The sequence below is a fragment of the Bubalus bubalis genome, chromosome 6 (genome assembly GCF_019923935.1).
Source record: "Bubalus bubalis isolate 160015118507 breed Murrah chromosome 6, NDDB_SH_1, whole genome shotgun sequence".
NCBI lineage: Eukaryota > Metazoa > Chordata > Mammalia > Artiodactyla > Bovidae > Bubalus > Bubalus bubalis.
In genome coordinates, this window is record NC_059162.1 from 28118606 (window position 1) to 28139386 (window position 20781).

Consider the following 20781-nt stretch of genomic DNA (forward strand, 5'->3'; position numbering starts at 1 on the left):
TTTTCCTGTCTGGATTTGCCATGGTAAAACATGCTTAAGAAGCATGTTTGGTTTCCTCTTCAGATAATGCCTTCTCCATCATTGCCACCTCATGACAAGCTCTGGCTCTGCTTTGAGCCATGTGTTCAAGGAGTTTAGGTACAGACTTGCAGGATAAGTTAAAGAAAGAAAGCTGGGAATGCACTCTCCATACTTACCAAAGTTCTTTTAAGGAGAGCTATCTCTCCCAAGATATGTATTAATTACAAAGAAAAATACAAAAGTTTTGAAAATTTTTGAAAATTTTGTAAAAATTTTGTGGTTGAAAAATGTGGTAGACACCTCTTAACCCATTGATCAAGGTTAACAATCACCAGTAATGAGATATATTGACTTCATGTACTTCCTGATATGATGAACCCAGAAGTGTACATCATTCTTAAGATATTCATGCCAAAAAATGCCTACCACAGTCTAATCATGAGAAGACATCAAACCAACTCAAATGAAGAGCCATTCTGCATAAACCTGGCCAGTAGCCTTCAAAAGAGTTGAGGCTGTTCAAATGTCCTTCAATGGACGAACGCTTAAATAAACCAGGGGACATTGTACAATGGAGCGCACAGTAAGGCAAATGAACAAACAATTGATAAATGAAACAACTTGGATGGACCTCAAGGGAATTTTGCTGAGTGAAAAAAAGCAATTTTGAGAGGTCACATTCTATAAGAGTCTATTTATATGGCATTCTTGAAATGACAGAACTATAGATACAGAGAACAGATTCATGTTTGCTAGGGGTTAGGGGGTGGGAAAGGGAGTAAAGGCAGCTCCCTCCTTGGGTACCATGAGGGATCCTTATGACAGAACTGTTTTTGATGGCCACACAAAACCACCCATGATAAAATTGAATAGAATTAAACACACATGCATATATATACACACAGATATACACAAGTCCATGTAAAACTGATGAAACCTCAATAAAGTCCACGGATTGTACAATGTCTATTTCCTGGTCATGTTTTTGTGCTTTAATTATGCAAAGTGCTACTACTGAGGGAAATCAGGTCAAGTGTTACAGGGATCTCTCTGTATTGTTAATATTTCTTACAACTGTATGTATAGTTACCTCAAGAAGTTTTAAAAAGTATATTAAGGTTGTAAAAGTCAAGGGAAGACTTATTAGAGGTTCCAGATTAGAGGAACCTAAGGAGTCATGATAATTAAATGCAATATGGGAGCCTGGATTTGCTGCTGAACCAGAGAAAGTACTAGTGTGGGATGAAGTCTGTAGTTTGGTTCATTGTACTATGCCGATGTTCATTTCTTAGCTTATATCAATGTATGATTATTATATGAGATATAAGAGTAGGGGATGCTAGATGAAGAAAACTCTCCACTATTTTTGCAACTTTTTCTCTAAGTTTAAAATAATTTCAAAATTTTTAAAAAATTTTAAAAAGTTTGTAAAGAAAAGTTTCTTTTATCCTAATCAGAAATCTAACAGCCTTTTAAACATAAATTGGAAAGCTAGCAAACTAGAGGAAAGAAAATAATAAAGGGAAAACAAAATACACATGTAATTTCTTAATAGTCTTACCAATAAGTTTCTTCACATTTAAGACCATTTATAGCGGCTGCTAATATAATATAAAATCCTACAGTTTAACTATCACATCAATATTACTTTTCTATTATACGAACCTCTACAGTCCACTCTGTTACATTTGCCTGATTTAATAACCTTTGTTTTTTAGAGCAACTTTCTCCACTGATGATTGTTCTTTGAGCAAGCCATCTCCTGCTCCCCTCACTTGCCATTTGTAGTGGAGACCATAGCTGGGTGGAGACCCCAAGGCCACTTTGGTTCCAAAGAACCCATCCAGGCTGTCTCAAACATAGAGGAGTGACCCACCATGACTCAACACACTTCTTAATACAATTGGTTGGAATAAGATAGATTTCTTCACATCCATGATCTCAGTATCACACTTTCAAGGCCAAGGAACTCAGAAGACAGAACAACCCACCCAGCAGTATGCACTCTGCAGGCTTATTCTCCAGGCTCAGCTTCTGCCATGTTCTTAGGCTGAACCATCTAAAGAGCCAGGTTTTGCTGTGTGTAGACTTTTTTTGCCTTCCTCTACATAAGTATTTTTCCAAGCATGGAATTCAGAGGAGAGGTCAATTTTTCTTCATGGGAATCTGCCTGGTTTCTTTTTATGGTCATTTCTATATCTAGAAGGTCCCAGGTCTAGGATGGCATGGAACATTCTGGTGATGCTCCTCTGAGCAAGTATCCCTGTATTCACTTGTTATCTTGTCACCTCAAATCTCATGCAGTAGCCACTCCCAGTTCCTACAGTCCCTGGTTTTTCTGCTCAAATGGAAAAAGTACACTCCTTTAGTTTCTTCTTTGAGTTCTTATCTGTATAGCTCTGGTCCAAGGCCGGACTGCTCTGGTTTTCATCCATCTGACCACAGAGGTTACAGCAGGATGGACAGAAGTTTGGACATAGCAGTCTGGGAAAACTTCTCCTATAAACCTGACTTGATACATCTGTCCTGCTGGCAACCAGAGGCCCATCAAGCAGCCAGCTGGCTCCTCGCCTCTTCCCAGAGGCTTAATCTAATGAGGAGCTCCCTAATATGTTTCACTCTGGCGGAAGCAAGTGTCCTGCCCAAGACAGCCCAGTGGGCTGGGCGTACCAGGAGCCCCAGGGTAGCAGAAGCAGTGTCCCACCCTAGGCAGGAGCACAAGGAAGATGCAGACATCCAGCAAGGAGAGTGAGGCTGGTGGACCAGACTGTGTCCGTCCTTGCTGTTTTCTCAGCAACCGCCTCCCCAAACGCAAAGGATAAATCCCCCACTCTCATCTATCTGGTTCTGCTAGATGAACCAACAGAGTATAAAGCTAACTTCCTGATATTCAGACCCCAGAGTCAATGGTTATTATTATACAAGATGTCCAGCCTAGAACTTCAGGTACTTCCTTTTTAAGCCAAGGAAGTCTTAAGTCTGGCACAAACAACTTTAAGGGAAAATCTGCCACTCCACCCAAACCTCGCTGGTATGAAACCCTCCCCTTCTATTGGGTTGGCCAAAAAGTTCATTTGGGATTTTCCATAACATCTTATGGGAAAAAAGCAATTAAACTTTTTGGCCAACCCTACTGAATGTTAAGGAAATCTACCGTGCTGACACCTCGAGGTGTGTGACTGGCCTGGGCTTCAACCAGGGGGAGAAGGGGAAATACTCCAGGCCAGGGTAGGAACTGGGTGCTATTTGAGGCCTCCATCGAGGTGTCTGTCCCTGTGTACTGCAGCTCAGCTAGGCTCCTGCAGCGAGTGAGCAGGCTGGACTCACCCTGCTGGCAGGCAGGGAGTGCTCGGTGAGGGTTGGCTGATGGCGATCACGTGGCTGGACTGAGATTTCCCCCTCTAAGGGACATGTGCTCACAACACCCTTCAGCCACAGCCTCAGGTGCAAGGCACCAGCAGGAGGGGCCAACCATTGCCCTTCTCACCCGCTCCTTGACACTGTACTAGAATGTCCTTGGAAGGGCCCCCCCGGCTGCCACGGGCACTGTAGGTGGGGGCAATCATCCGTGGAACTCTGTGACATTTTCTTTCTGTTTATTCTTTAAGTTTTAGTGGAATTCTGTGGTCCAGACTTGGTTTCAGACTCTGTGCTCTCAGAGTCAGCTAAAGTACAAAGGGGGGAAAAAAGAGAAAGTAGTGGGAAAAATTAGATTCTTGATTTGTGTCCAGATGGTTCTGGACGAAAATAGACTCAGAGATTCTCACTGCAAACTTGCCCCTGGTATGACGCTCCCCTCCCCTCTTCATTTAAGGTCTTCTTGGTAGAAGAGGGAATGGGGATGGGAAAATACTGGGAACATTCATTTTTCTTTTTCCCAGCCATATATTAAAAGGCAGTGTAGGTTCTAGTTGAGGACTTTCAGGAACACAAGGCGTCGCCCTTTACCTGGAGCCCTAGGATGATAGGATTTTTCACCAACTCAGAAGAGTCCCTTGGAGGTAGGCCTGCAGGATGGGCTGGTGCGCTCTGCAGGCAGCGATACTGTGTGCTGGACACGAGGAAGGGCCACATGGCCCTCACCAGACTCCGCTTTCGAGGAGCTTGAGGGAAAGGACAAAGGCAGCACACAGACCCCAGGGTCTGGGTCCCCTGCCTGGGGAGCAGCAAGGTTTCATCCCAGCCCAGTCTCCTTCCCGTCAAGGAGATGCTCACGAGAGGGTACCCAGTCCTCTTTGAGCAGCGCATGAGAGCCTTCGGGCTTCCCTGGTGACTTGGCAGTAAAGAATCTGCCTGCAACGCAGGAGCCACAGGAGACACAGGTTCAATCCCTGGGTTGGGAAGATCCCTTGAAGAAGGAAATGGCAACTCACTCCAGTATTCTTGCCTGGGATATCCCATGGACAGAGGAGTCTGGCGGGCTACAGTCCATAGAGTTGCAAAGAGTTGGACACGACTGAAGGGATTTAGCACACACGCAGGCATGGGGACCTTGAGGAGACACCTGTCAGCAACAGGAAGCCTGACAGATGGAACACTCCCATCTCAGGACCTCCAGGGCATGAGCTTGACAACAAAACCAAGTGACCCCAGGGCCCTACCCTGACCAGACAGAAGCCATGCCCTGTGCTTCTCTCATCCCCCAAATTATTCCCAATCATTCCTTTGAGGCTCACTGAGAGCCCAGTGTTTGTAAGTCACCACACAAGGCGGGTGTCCTAAAGTCCAGGACCTCCTCCAGGGGCAGTCAGTCAGATGCTGATGAATGAATAGTGGCCAAATGGAAGGTACTTTTTTTAAAAATATGCTTTTCTACAATTGGGTTTCCTTCCTAATGTTCCTAATGTTGAAACTGCCTTACAGGATAAGCAGAGTACCAGTGAGTCGGGTCCGTCCTTGGATCTGGGTGCCAGGGACAGGCAAGGGAGGAGAGACAAAGGGATGTCAGATGCAGGGCCCAGGCAGATGCCAGAAGCAAGAAACAGCAGATACTCTAAAGAAAGCATCCGTGTGAAGGTCAGGTGGAAGGAGAGAGTCAGACTGCCGACGCTGCTGCCGCCAAATTAAGGCAGATGCTGTGGGAGAAGCACAGCCCAGAATATCTCCTCAGGCGCTGAGACTCAGATGCGGGGACCTCTGCATAGTTTGCCTAGGGCCACGTCTGGGTTCAGCCCTGAGGTCTTTTTTGAGAGCTTGAGGACTTGGAATAAGATCTTTCAATCTTTCCTAACCCCCATCACCTGTCTGTTGGGACTCCCTTGTGACTCAGCTGGTAAAAAAAAAATCTGCCTGCAATGTGGGAGACCTGTGTTCAATCCCTGGGTTGGGAAGATCCCCCGGAGAAGGGAAAGGCCACCCACTGCAGTATTCTGGCCTGGAGAATTCCATGGACTATACACTCCCTCCCTAGGGCCACAAAGAGTTAGACACAACTGAGAGACTTTCACTTTCGCCTGTTAGGTATTTTCTCAGCTTCAAATCATCATTACGGGAAATCTTATTGTATAGGCAATATGTTTGAACACAGAATAATAATATTTTACATTTTACTGTATACTTATGTATGCTTTATACTTAACAAATCACTTTCACATCTCTTCTCTTGAGTGAGTTTCAAAACTACCCTATAAGGCAGAAAGGAAATGACTGGATTCCACACACCATTAGATTTCTTGAAGGCAGGGACTATTTTGTTCTGTGTTATAACCTAAGCATGATATGTTGCCTGGTGCAGGGTAGATACTCAACTAAATATTTGTTTAATAAATGGATGAATGGATGGATGGTTGGATGGGTGGATGGATGGATGGATGGATGGAATCTGCCTTGATTTTCAAGCTGGATTCAATTCCCAATTCTATTTACTACCTTTTGGCTTTGTCCAAGTCTCTAAACCTCATTTTCCTAACCTGTAAAATAGCAATAATGATATCATTCTGCTACCACAGTGTCATAGTGATTGGAAATAGAGCCAGGGCTTGAACTCGGATTTCCTGATTTTTGGTTCATTGTTTGTTTCATTATGGTGGAGGGAAGGAAAGAGGAAATTATTGTGTGTTTGTCTGCCAGGCTGTGTTTTAGAAACTTTAAAATCCCATAGCAGCTCCATGGGGGAAGTATTATGATTATTCCCAATTTACAGGTGAAGAAACTAAGAGAAGTGAAGTGACTTGTCAAGTTCCACAATGGAGTTAGGATTCAAACCCAGGTCTACCTGACTTCAAAAGCCAGCTTTTCCACCACCTGCCATATTTTATTTTTAGAAAATGATTAGACATCTCTCAGGTTCCCCATCCATCCTGGAAACAAGATTGACAATGCCTGCCAAAGACTCCAGTACTGCAGGGGAAGCAGCCTCTTGTGCATTTGCCCCCGTTTTAACTATTGACCAATGTTTATAAACAACGCTCCAAGTTGGAATGTTTTGGCCAGAAACACGGTTGTCCACCACTACATTCTAGATCATCAAATAGCTCTCTGGTTGCCCAATTTTTTTCATTCTAGACACTCTGAAAAATAGCAGGTAATGTAATCTTTACGAGACGAGATCTATGGAACCATTTATGGCTCAAAACAAACTCAAAGTATATGAAGATTTATCGTGGAAGTCACAGAAGAGGAAAACCTGGCGGAAAATGAAAACAGAGCTTAGCCTAAATCTTTTCACAGCCTTTCTATCAGAGTAATTAGTCACATTAACTTTTGGCCAGGAAGCAGGTATACAAAGCAATTTAGGACCCAAAACTCTGATACAGGATGTTCCAAAATGGGGCACACCTGGGCTTGGGAGGAGGGGAAGGAAAGTGGGGTGGAGGAGAAAGAAGTAGCTTTAATCCTGGAGCAAATGGAAACTCTTAATGGGTGAGGCTTGAATATGTCTGTCTCCAAGATGTATTTCTTTATCAGTGAAGGCTCAGTAGCAAGTGACTAAAAGCCTAGCCTAAGTTAGTCTAAAGCAAAATGTTCATTTATAGGTCCACACAACTTACAAGTCTAGAGACTGGCTGTCACAGACTTAATGTTTGTGTTCTCCCCAAATTCTTACGTTGAATCCCTAGCCCTCATTGTAATGGTATTTGGAGGTAGGGCCCTTGGGGCTAATTAGGTTTAGATGAGGTCATGAGGGTGGGGTCCTAGGGATGAGAACAGTGCCTTTATAAGAAATCAGAGAGCCTTCTCTCTCTCTCCTTCTTTCTCTCTCTCTCTCTCTTTGCCATGTGAGGATTCAGCAAGAAGGCAGCCATATGCAAGCCCGGAAGAGAGCTTTCACCAGAACCTGATCAAACCGGCACCCTGACCTTGGGCTTCTAGTCTTCAGAACTGTGAGAAACAAAATTTTGTTGTTTCAGCCACCTGGTTTGTGGTATTTTGTTATTGCAGCCTGAGCTGGCGAAAACACGGGTATGGCTTCAGTATGGCTGGCTACCGGAGTTCAGAGCTGGTCATTAGAATCTTGTTTCTCTCACCCAGTATTTAAGCTCTCCTTACTCTTTCAAGGCTCCATTCTCAGAAAAGCTTATGCCCCAGTGAAGCTACATTGCCTACCAGATTCAAGTTGGAAGGGCAGCCTAGATGGAGGCATCTCCTTCTATTCCAGAAATCCCAGCAAGATCCCATTACATCTCATTGGCTCTGATAGGGAAACATGCCTATTCCTTAACCAATCTCTGTGGCCAGAGAATATGACATGCTGACTGCCTTTGGCCTTGGCCATGTGCTTCACTCTGATTCTGTGGGCCTAGCCCCACCCAAAGAACACAAAATGAGGTGGAAGTGTGGGGGCTGAAGACACAAAGAGTACAGCAGGTTAGTGGAGGCTGGGTGGAAGCCAGGTTAGACCTCAAAATCAAACCCCCCAGGACCAAGAAAAGAGTGATTCCGCAAGGGAGCAGATGAATGCCCACAAATAAACCACTGTGGTGTGTCTCCATAACCTTGCACACTGAGTTTACTATTAAGCTGTGAAATGTTTTATCCCAAATAAGGTAAATGGTAGAGTTTGTTAGGAAGAAAATTCATACCGTATGTGTCTTAAGTTCTGAAACTCAGTTCATGGGGTTTGGTAATAGGGTTGGTTTATCAAAATTTGTCTAATTACATCATTACAGATGTGCCTCACTTTTCACCATATGCTTATTCCTTTTAGTGTGTATTAAACTGAATTTGCGGAGAAGGCGATGGCACCCCACTCCAGTACTCTTGCCTGGAAAATCCCATGGACGGAGGAGCCTGGTAGGCTGCAGTCCGTGGGGTCGCTAGGAGTCGGACACGACTGAGCGACTTCACTTTCACTCTTCACTTTCATGCATTGGAGAAGGCAATGGCAACCCACTCCAGTGTTCTTGCCTGGAGAATCCCAGGGACGGGGGAGCCTGGTGGGCTGCCGTCTATGGGGTCACACAGAGTCGAACACGACTTTAGCATCAAACTGAATTTGAGACCAGTGGATTGTATTTTCAAATGTGGGGACACTTAAAGGAGCATTGTGAAATACATCTATGAAAAAAAAAAACACAACACTCCCTTAATTTCTCTATCAGTTTAGGTTGTGGCCCATTGGCCTTTTGTAAAGTGAGGCCTCAGCAGCATCGTTAAATGTGTGTGAGCATGACCATACACACAGCCCTGACTTGAAAATCTATAGCAGTAACTGCAGAAGAATCCTAAAAAACAAAACAATAACAACAACAAAACTTTTCCCAATGATGTTTTTCCATATGAGTCTATCCTTATAAGACTAAATCACTTTAAATTCATTTCCCCAGACTATGTTTCTCCCCGAACAATGAATTCCATAAAACAAATAGCCCTGCAGAGATATGACAGCAGAAAGACTCCAGGAGCCAATGGTCCTGGAGCCAACAAACAAAACTCTGGTTCAATATGGTTGCCATCAGATCAAGGGTCAGGCCTCCATGCATCTCCATGCTACCAATTAGCATGACGTTCCAGCTAAATTACATGGTTCTCATTGGCAGCTTCCACCCTACGGGGGAGGCCATCAGGACAGATGCCAAAGTAGGCATATATTGTGCGTGAATTGTTCTGATTTGTTGATTTGGAGATTTTATTTGAGTTGTTGATAAAAGCTGATACTCATTTAGTACTAGAACTAAAGTTGTGCTTATTAGGAATTTTCTCTTCAACAGGCTGGGAACTCAGATGTTTCCTTCAGCCAGGGACACTCATGGTAATCTTTTAGAACATTCTCTTCCAGCTGAAAACATTAGGATGTATGAATACGATCGTGACATAAACATCTCAAAGTAGGGCAACTAGGGCAAGGAGGACATAATTTCTGCCTTTAAATAATAAGAGACTCTTTTCCATCATAAAAGATGGGAGAGGGGTAGATTGCAAAGGACTTACAAGTGCTTGTTGGTCCTATTTCACCCTCTCAGGAAGGAAGCAGAGAGCATCTTTTCTGGAAATAATAGGTAATCCTCTCCCTTGTGTGTTTCTAGGGGGCACTTGAACCTCATTCCCAGAAGCATCTCCCACAAGTGCTCTCAGGGTGCCAAAACTCTTTTCACAAATCACACTGCTCAGTTCTTCAAGTTCAAAGGCAAACATCTGGGAGATGCTAGCTTAAATCTGTGAACATGCACTTTAGAGATGCCAGAGCCTTTCCGGAGAGGTGGTATTGGTGACATCAGACATCCATTACGGGAATTATCTCACTGAATCCTCCCAGAAACTGTATGGACAGGTGTACTATTACTAACATCCTTTTACAGAGGAGGAAACTGACATTTAAAAACAAAATAAGGGGGACTTCCCTGGTGGTCCAGTGGTTAAAAATCCACCTTCCATTGCAGGGGATGCAGGTTTGATCCTGAGTCCAGGAACTAAGACCTCACGTGCTGTGGGTAATCAAGCTCACACGCCATAACTAAGACTCAACACAGCCAAATAAATACATAAAAATGAAGAAAATCCCCCAGAACAAAATAAGGAACTCACCTAGGTCCTGCAATCTTTTGAGAAACAAAAGGTTGGGAAGGGAATAGAAAAGTATGAGGACAGGTGAGCTTCACAGTTGTTGCCAGGGCCAAGCCCCCAAACAATTCACAGCACAGTTCTCTCTGTTTTCCCAATCAGATCAGACCAAATCAGTTGCTCAGTCGTGTCTGACTCTTTGCGACCCCATGAATCGCAGCACGCCAGGCCTCCCTGTCCATCACCAACTCCCGGAGTTCACTGAGACTCACGTCTATCAGTCAGTGATGCCATCCAGCCATCTCATCCTCTGTCGTCCCCTTCTCCTCCTGCCCCCAATCCCTCCCAGCATCAGAGTCTTTTCCAAAGAGTCAACTCTTTGCATGAGGTGGCCAAAGTACTGGCGTTTCAGCTTTAGCATCATTCCTTCCAAAGAAATCCCAGGGCTGATCTCCTTCAGAATGGACTGGTTGGATCTCCTTGCAGTCCAAGGGACTCAGGAGGAGTCAAAACAGGCATGGTGTAGGGTAAGGGGGGTACCCAGCAAGTAAAACACAACCATGTACCCATCTGAGCAAACACATTCACCATCATTTCCCCGTGGCAGATTCCAAGGTGAAAAAGGAAGGCGCTGTGTGAGTCTCCCCTCTTAGCTCCCGTCAACCATGGACACAGTCCATCCCACTGACTTCTTACCCTTGGGGCCTGGAGGGTGCAAGTAGTGAGCAGTAGTAGCAGCAAACAAGAAGGAGATTCCCCTCCCCCCACCCCCACCACCTCATCAACCTCACTCAGAATCAGATGCTGGCAAACAGAATGGAGCCCAGAATGAAGAATGATGGTGGTACTTGATACTCCCCCTGGGCCTCCCCTCACCACTACACTCCTCAAAGACTGCCATATGTAACATATTTAAGAACATAAACCACCCTCACATATCCCCGCAGCCAAGAATTTTCCCTCAGTATCTACACTTTGCTTTGTAATTCTAAGCCAGTCCCACCGCAGCAAGCTCCGGTGTATCCAAGATGGGACAGATCAGGAAATTGCTGACTTTGCCCTGAGTACCCCGCAGGCAGCTGATCCACCTGGGAAGGTCTGATATGCTGGACTGCAGAGAGCTACCACGTCCCAGGAATCCAGATGCTCCTTATTAAGATATTTTGAGTTTGTGTTGTTAAGTTAATTTGTCTAATTATAAGGGAAGAAGGAGGTCCTGATAGCTCTCTCTGTAATTTCCCACACTTTGGGGGATCAAAATTCCCTGCCATATACTGGAGAGGAGCTGAAAAGTTTGACTTCTACTCAATGCAATTCCGAATCTGGTGGGTCATTCCTTGAACGACCTTATATTAAACTTCTACTTGTGTATCTGGACTAGTGATGGCTGCTGGGCTTTCTTCAGAGGTCCTCATAGCAACACACCAGAGACAAACAAACATGATGGCAAGTGGCCAGTTTGCCGAGGGGCAGGCATGACCCGCACCATGGGAGCAGAATGCAGGGTTCAAGGCCTCAGTTGCGGCTGATGGCCAGAGAAGTGTTTGCCTTTATAGGGCAGCTCAGTCTTCTTCTGTACTCTGGGGTCCATTTTTAGATTCAGATTCAAAGAGCATCAGGTTCAGCTCAGTTCAGTTGTTCAGTTGTGTCCAACACTTTACAACCCCATGGACTACAGCATGCCAGGCCTCCCTGTCCATCACCAACTCCCAGAGTTTACTCAAACTCATGTCCATTGAGTTGGTGATGCCATCCAACCATCTCATCCTTTGTCATCCCCTTCTCTTCCCGCCTTCAATCTTTCCCAGCATCAGGGTCTTTTCCAATGAGTCAGTTCTTCGCATCAGGTGGCCAAAGTATTGGAGTTTCAGCTTTAGCATCAGTCCTTCCAATGAATATTCTGGACTGATTTCCTTTAGGAGGAACTGGTTGGATCTTCTTGCAGTCCAAGGGACTCGCAAGAGTCTTCTCCAATACCACAGTTCAAAAGCATCAATTCTTTGGTACTCTGCTTTCTTTATAGTCCAATGCTTACATCCATACATGACTACTGGAAAAACCATAGCCTTGACTAGATGGATCCTTGTTGGCAAAGTAATGTCTCTGCTTTTTAATATGCTTTCTAGGTTGGTCATAACTTTTCTTCCAAGGAGTAAGCATCTTTTAATTTCATGGCTGCAGTCACCATCTGCAGTGATTTGGGAGCCCAAAAACATAAAGTCTGACGCTGTTTCCACTGTTTCCCCATCTACTTGCCATGAAGTGATGGGACCAGATGCCATGATCTTAGTTTTCTGAATGTTGAGCTATAAGCCAACATTTTCACTCTCCACTTTCACTTTCATCAAGAGGCTCTTTAGTTCTTCTTCACTTTCTGCCGTAAGGGTGGTGTCATCTGCATATCTGAGGTGATTGATATTTCTCCCAGCAATCTTGATTCCAGCTTGTGCTTCTTCCAGCCCAGCATTTCTCATGATGTACTCTGCATATAAGTTAAATAAGCAGGGTGACAATATACAGCCTTGATGTACTCTTCTCCCAATTTGGAACCAGTCTGTTGTTCCATGTCTGGTTCTAACTGTTGTTTCCTGACCTGCATACAGATTTCTCAAGAGGCAGGTCAGGTGGTCTGGTATTCCCATCTCTTTCAGAATTTTCCAGTTTGTTGTGATCCACAGAGTCAAAGGCTTTGGCATAGTCAATAAAACAGAAGTAGATGTTTTTCTGGAACTCTCTTGCTTTTTTGATGATCCAATGGATGTTGGTGATTTGATCTCTGGTTCCTCTGCCTTTTCTAAATCCAGCTTGAACATGTGGAAGTTCATGGTTCATGTACTGTTGAAGCCTGGCTTGGGGAATTTTGAGCATTACTTTACTAGTGAGATGAATGCAATTGTGTGGTAGTTTGAGCATTCTTTGGCATTGCCTTTATTTGGGACTGGAATGAAAACTGACCTTTTCTAGTCCTGTGGCCACTGCTGAGTTTTCCAAATTCGCTGGCATATTGAGTGCAGCACTTTAGCAGCAGCATCTTTTAGGATTTGAAATAACTCAACTGGAATTCCATCACCTCCACTAGCTTTATTTGTAGTGATGCTTCCTAAGGCACACTTGACTTCACATTCCAGGATGTCTGGCTCTGGCTGCATGGCACTGAAGTGGCTGTGAGGAAATACCCCATGTCCAGGGGCAAAGGAGAAGCCCTGGCAAGATGGTAGGCACTGGAGTGGCAGCTGTGCAGCACCGGAGAAACTTTGAGGAGATACACCACATCCAAAGGCAAAAGAGAAGCCCCAGCAAGATGGCAGAAGGGGCAAATTTGAGTTTAGAATCAAACTCCATTCCCACCAGAGACGCTCAGGGGGCTCAAACAAACCTTGTGCGCACCAGGACCCAGAAACCCCACAGAGACTGAGACAGAACTGTGTTTGAGTCTCTCCTGTGGTGGTACAGGTCAGCAGTGGACTGCCGCAGGGGCAGGGGCTCTGGGTGCAGCAGACTTGGGTGTGGCATAAGCCCTCTTGGAGGTCGCCATTAACCCTACCATAGAGCATCAGGATAATTCCAATAAAATGAACCCAGCCATCCATCACACACTGTTACATTCAGGGAAGTCCTGAGCAGGGGTGGAGGCAAGTGTTTCAAGGACCCCGAGCCTGTGCAGTCTGGCCTGGCAGGGGGTGCTGGACCCTCTGCAGGCCTCCTCATGCCAAGGCCTGGGGACTTAGGGGCCAGAGTGCTGGCCAGCTTGCCCAGTGCTCCACTTGTTTGAATAGTCACTCACTCACTCATGCAACCAGTATCTGTGCTGTGCCTCTTGTTACCCAATGCTGCCCTGGGGCCAGGGCTGAAAAAGGACACAAATCACTACCCAGTGGAGCCGGCAGCCTAAGGCAGCAAGTGAGACAACAAATAATAACAAACGCTCTTGCTGTGTGCCAGCCACTGATCTCAGTGCTTTCATGTTTCATTTTCACCACTCTGTGTTGTTTGCTGTTTTAGTCACCAAGTCGTGTCCGACTCTTTGCAACCCCATGGACTGTAGCCCACCAGACTCCTCTCTCCATGGGCTTTCCCAGGCAAGAAAACTGGAGTGGGTTGCCATTTCCTTCTCCAGGGGATCTTCCCAACCCAGGAATTGAACCCACGTCTCCTTCATCAGGTAAACAGCCATCAGGGCAGCCTGCCCACCTATGAAGTAGGCACTATTGTTAAGTACAATTTACAGACAAGGAAAGTGAGGCACAGAGAGGTCAAGTAACCTCCCCAAGATCAGCAGCCAGGAAGTGGAGGAGTCCTGGATTTGAACAGAGCTCATACTTTCAGTGATCACACTCCACAAAATAAATGTCAGTTATACATCACCGTAGGAGGTGATAAGTTCAGTAGGAAAGAAAAAACAGGGAAGCAGGATGGGAAGTGCTAGGGGGTATGTGTGGGAGAGAGTGGTTTGCGGTTTTAATTATAGGGGTCAGGAAAATCCTCATTATGAAGGGACACTAGCAAAGACTTGAAGGAAGTGAGGAAGTGAGTTATACAGACATCTGGTGGTGGGGAAAACATTCTAAGGAGCAGATAACAAGTGCAAAGGCCATGACGGGGAGTAAAAATTCTGCACCCAATTTTAGCATGGGAGGGTGAGGGCTTTCCACACCACTCAGCAATTCCCTGACACCAGCTCAGGCTCGTAAAATTCAACTCAAACCTGACACTATCTCTGCAGAGATAGCCACAGAATCCATAGGCTAAAGGTTCAGTTCTACAAGACTCCTCTCCCCCACAACCTCAGACCCCATTCATAAACCCAGCTTGTCTCCTATGCTTCTTCTGACTTATAGACAGGTGATTCCAGTGACTCCTTCATTGGGTTTGATTAAATTGCTAAACCAACTCACAAAACTCTGAGAAACATTTTTAATTCCTGGAGTATTGGTTTATTACAAAAGCCTGTAACTCAGGAACAGCCAGTTGGAAGAGATGCACACGGCAAGATGTAAAGAAAGGTTGCCAAGCTTCCATGCCTTCTCCTAGGGTACCATCCCCCTGAACTCCATGTGTTCACAACCAGAAGCTCTCTAGTGGGTTTTCATGGAGGCTTCATTTTATAGACATGACTGATTAAATCCCTGGCCATTGGCAATTGATTCAACTGCCAGCTTCTCTCCCCTCTGCAGAAGTCAGGGGTAGGATTGCAGGCCCCAACCCTCCAATCATGAGATTGACTCTCCTGGTAACCAGCTTCCATCCTTAGGCGGGGTACAAAAGTCATCTCATTAACAAAACAAGAGACACCTTTATGGCTCCCATCACAGGCAATTCCAAGAGTTTTACAGATTTTGTGCCAGAAATGGGTCAAGGACCAAATATACATTTCCTGTTATAAGTCACGATGTCACAGGGAGCCTGCCTAGAGCGTGCCAGCAGCTGCAGTGGGGGGAGAAGGAAACTGAAGGAGTTGAGACAGAGGTAAGGGGTTGGGAAATCATACCACCCAGGGCTGATGAAGGCATGACACGGACCTGGGATGTTTTCTGAGTGATGGGAGTTGTGGAAGCCATTATCAATCAGTCAGTCAGTCATTCAGTCATGTCCAACTCTGAGATCCCATGGACTGTAGCCTGCCAGGCTCCTGTCCATGGACTGGATTGCCAGGGGATTTTCCCAACCCAGGCATCAAACCTGGGTCTCTTGCATCTCCTGTATTGGAAGGTGGATTCTTTACCTCTAGTGCCACCTGGGAAGGCCGGGAGCCATAATGCTTTCTGACATGTATTTCCTGTCTGTCCCCTTCTGACTTCAGGATAGGATTACTCTGAAGCTGTGTGTGGCCATGTGCCTTGCTCAGTCAACAGAATGGGAGCAGAGGTGATGTGGTCACTTTCAGATAGAAACTTTGAATAAGAAGTAAGCGGTCTTGGGTTAAGCCACTCAGATTTTGGTGGTGTTTGTTACCTCAGCATAATCTAGCCCAAATTGATGAGTACAGATTCCAAGAGGGAAGACCTGTTCTGGCAGGATCAGTCTGGCAGCGGCTGATATTCAGAGACAGGTTGGAAGCAGAGAAAGCAGTTAAGGGAGTATTGTATCACCAGATGAGAGATGCAGATGATGGTCAATCAATCATCAGTAATATTGGAAATAACAAAAAGTGATCAGATTCCAGATACATGCAATTGAGCCATCAGAATTTGCTAATGAATTGGATACTAGCGGAGAGAAAGAAAGTCGAAGATGACCCCAAGGTTTATGGTATGGTCAACTAGAAGGACAAAAAAAAAGCCGTTAACCCTCCAAACCAACCGCTTCGTGCAACACACACACACACGTTTCAAAAAAGAACTCTATTTTTCTTTCAGCAGGCAGATGCCTGAAATTTCACTATTAAAGAGTCATTCTTCTTGGATAAGCATTGCCCTTTCTAGGCAGTTTATTTCAAAATGAAAATATCCACTAGAGAGGTTCTTTAATGTGCATTGATTTATTTTAGCAACTCAGAGACACCCTTGAAATCATCTAGTCCAAGCCTCTTATTTCATTTGAAAAAAACAGAGGTCCAAAGAGGAAAATGATCTTGCCCAAGGCCATGTAGAAAATTAGAATCCAGCCGAGACCCGAAGAGAAGGACTCCTGACTCATAGCTCGTTGCTTTCTCCCCTGCCTCTTGTCCAGGCTGCGTAGAGCGCCGCTGGCTGTGCCTGCACTTTGGAGGGTGCAGGGAGGACAGCCAGTGACTCCTTCACTGTTCTGTGTGGGCCAGTCCTGAGCAGGACTCAAGAGTATCCTCCTTCAAGGTTGAGAATCTTTCCATCACATGAACCTTGACTTTACAGGTCCTGAGGCAAAGCCCATACCTAAGAAGAAAAAGTATTAAAAGGAGCTGAGAAGAATACATCCTGTTCAACTCTGCCTGTGAGTGTGTCTGACAGTTAGCAAGCATGGGGCATGTTCAAGTCCCTTCTTCCCTCTGTCTTGTTTTGTGTTTTTCTGCCCTGCCAGCTTTGTGCCACTCTTCCTACAAAGCATTCTTTGCACGGCTCCCCCTGGGTCGGGCACAGCTAAAAACAGACAGCGCCAACACTCCTCTTGGTATCCTGGCACATTGCATCCTGGCACGCTAACAAGAATCATTTGATGCTGCATTTTTATGTCAGGCTTTAAATCTGCAAAGTGCCTGACTATAATTTTTATTCGATTTTTATTATTAGTTGTACCTTTTAAAACAGCTATTTGAAACCATTACCACTGAAACTCTTCTCTGACTTTGGCAAATCTTGGATCATGGCCATTTTTGGTGACTTCCGTCTTCGACCCAGTCCAGGGTCTAAGGAAGCCAAACCACCTTTTTAGGTTGTTAGTGAAATCTGCCATTTCCCACATGTGGCAGAGTGGTGAGAGTCAACAAGCAGGTTTGGACCAGAATCTCTGCTTCTAAGAAGAAAGTGAAGAATAACCCAAAAAGAAAAACATGGCAAAAGAGATTCACAGCTTTAGGGGCCAAATAGCAACTCTCAGAGCCACTGGCAGTCAAGGGACAGCTTGTAATGTTTATCAGGTCCCAGTATTGAAAAAATGTGTAGAATAAACTGAAGTCATGTTACTTTTCCTTCTGAAGTTTAAATGAATATCTGTATTATACAAAAGTGCCGAAAAGTATATCAAAGCCTATAAAAATAAGGCTAAGACAGTGTTTCCAATGATTTTGCTTTCGTTGGAAAAGAAATGTCCCCATAAAAAGGCATAATTTGTGCCTCATTCTTCTGTTGAGCGATCTACAAACACTGCACTTGACGGCCTGGGTAAACTTCCCTTTCTTCCAAGCAAACCAATTTTGTCTTTCCCTGAACTCATGCAAGAAGTTTGGAAAGATCACTAAAGCCACACTTGGAACAATGTGACATTGTGTGCTGCTCCCGGACACATGGCCTGTTTCATATGTTAAGTGCTTTCTAAATTCCACTAACGACAATGCCATATGTGCTGTCTTCAGTTTTTACCCCCATTTATACCTTTATTCCCCCTCAACAGACCCCAGCTGTTATTAAAGAACAGTATTTAAGTCCCATCACAATAAAGATTTCTCAATAATGAATGATCCCAAACAGTGGCCCGTTTCTTGGAATAATTTTACCAAATTCAATTTGGTATGGTGTGTACTCAGATCTGCCAATGATGCAGAAATTAAAAAAAAAAAAAAAAAAAGGTGAATACCTGATCTCAGAAGGCTTGCTGTTTGTAATGACAAGATTCCAGCATAACCCGTTGAACTCGATTCTGATGGGACCTCATATAGAATTCCAAGTGGGAATGATGGCTTTGTCCCATAGAGATTTTAATGCCTTTTTTCATTTTGATATATGGCAAAACCAATACAATATTGTAAAGTTAAATAAAATAAAATTTTTTTTTTAAATGCCTTTTTTTTTTTTTTCTTATTCCCACTTTTGTCACTTTTTGCTCCAGGCTTTGCCGGATCCTAGGTTCCATCACAAGGATAAGAGAACTTCAGCAACTGCCATTCCTCTGTGACAATAGAGTCATTTCCAAGGGGGTTCAGGAGGACTGCTCATCACCTCAACCACACAATCAGGCCTGACAGTATGATACTGGTATTGACACCAGGTGGCTTAAGGAAGATTTACCTGGACCAAAGTACACATCAGAGGCAGAGTTTAAACCAGCTCTTTGCTCATCCTAAGAACTTGGTAGCAAAGTAGCTCCTTAGTTCATCTCAATCCAGAGGGACGACATCACACATAAGATCTTTTCTTCTCGGGCCTCCTGGGCAAGCATTTTTCCCCTCACCACAAAATGCTTTTCTTTTTTTTTTTTAAAAATGAACTTGCTGCTCCAAACCGGCTTGGTATCTGGCTCTGGGTCCAGAACTTGAGGCTAAATGGTGAGGTTGCAATGTGTTTCTGGATTCTGTGGTTTCAAAGTTACTCCTTCCAAACCAGGGTGGGCTCTCTGAACAACGGTCAAGCTGGCGCACTCCGTGTCTCCCTACTTTGTCACCCCAGCTTCATCTGGGTAGAAGGAAATGCGTCTGCAGAATCAAACAGTGATTCCCTTCACTGAGCGCTCATCCTGTGCCAGCGAACATCCGAAGTGCTTTCCCTCCATTGTCGTGTTTAAACCTCCCAGTATTCCCCTGCGCCCACCAGATCTTCCTCCCCTAGAGGGCATCTCCCTCCTCTGAGGAGTCTGATGCTCAGAGAGGTTAAGTAACCTGCCCAAAGTCACAACAGAAGTAAGTGGTTGAGGTAGCCTGGACTCCATCCTAAGATAAAGGAATTCTGAAGGTCACAGGCCCAAGCCAAATGCCAATACAGTCTTCTATCAAACATCAATCACATGCTTTATGCTATATAACACAAACACAAGCTACTTTCCCAAAAAGACAAACAAGAAAATGTCTTAGAGAACTATCTAACTCAGCTTCAACTAAGGTCTTCCCAGTCCTCCCATGACATCCTGTGAGCCCAGGACTGACTTTCTCTCTGGGGCTGGGACTTGAACTCCTGGAAACGTGGCCTGGCAGGCAGCGGGACGTATACCTGCTCAGTAGGGCTGCAGAAGACTATTTGTCAGGAAAACGCCTTCCCCTCCTGCACTTCCTTCTTATTTAAAATGAGATTTTGAAAGTAAAATTAACCATTGTGTAGAATAAACAGCACAACAATAGCTGTGATTAATCTGTCACAGACGGTATAATGTGATGCTAACAGGAAGAAATAAACTCCTGCTGAAGATCAAAGTCAGCTCTGCACATGGAGAACTTTTAAAATTAGAATGCCAATAAATGAATCTCCATCCTGGAAAAAAACAAAAAGAGCTCTGCAGGCTGGCAGAATGAGGGCGGAAAGACAGTCTGAGGACGTTCCGCTGCCCGGAGAAGCAGGAACCCTGGAGAAGAAAAGTTCCGGTCTGCAGCCTGGCCTCTTGTCCTCTAGTATCTGGCAGCCCCTCTTTCTCTAACTTTATGAATGGTCACTCAAACCTACCCCAGGCCTCCACGTACTGTTACAACCCATCCAGCTCAGCCAGGGCAGGTAGGAGGAGTGTGGGGCATGTCTGCATGGAGTGTGTGTGCACGCAGGTGTGGAGGAGGGGGGATGCACCCAAGTCTGCGTTGAGCACCCACCTAACAGAGCTCCTCCTGTGCCTTAGCATAGGTCCTACAGGGCCTCCCAGGTGGCACTAGTGGTAAAGAACACGCCTGCCAATGCAGGAGACAGAAGAGACATGGGTTGATCCCTGGATCGGGAAGATCCCCTGGAGGAAGGCATGGTAACCCACTCCAGCATACTTCCCTAGAGAATCCCATAGACAGAGGAGCCTGGAGGGCTATGGTCCACAAGGTCGCAAAGAGTCTGACACCACTGAAGTGGCTTAGCATACAAGTGAGTCTTAAGTTACAAGTGAAGGAAGTGGAATTGTGAACCCAGATCTTTCGGGTTCTGAAGCCCAGGCGTCTGCGTGTCTGTGTGTGTGTGTGTGTGTGTGTGTGTGTGTGTGTGTGCGCGCGCGCGTGCGCGCTTCTCTTTGGGAAAAGTATAAGCTAATAAAGAAACTGTGATGATGCATGTTCCACTTACATCCATGGAAAGGCAAATGAAGAATTGAGGAGCATGCAGTAAACAAGCAGTTAAACAATAAAAAATGGAGTGCCTACTGTGTGCAGGCAGAGTGTTAGGTACTGAGGATGGCATGGCCCCTGCTACTCTTGAGAGAAGCTTTTTGGGAGAGAAAGAAGGGAGACTGACAGGTAGACAGGCCTTTATAATCCAGTGCAGATGCTGCAGAGCCCCAATCAGAGAGGGT

The 20781-nt window shown here is 45.2% G+C and overlaps 1 pseudogene; it reads right to left on the reverse strand.

Annotated features, from left to right (window-relative positions):
* Positions 1–20781, reverse strand: part of LOC102406482 — a 91832-nt pseudogene that overhangs the window by 55809 nt on the left and 15242 nt on the right.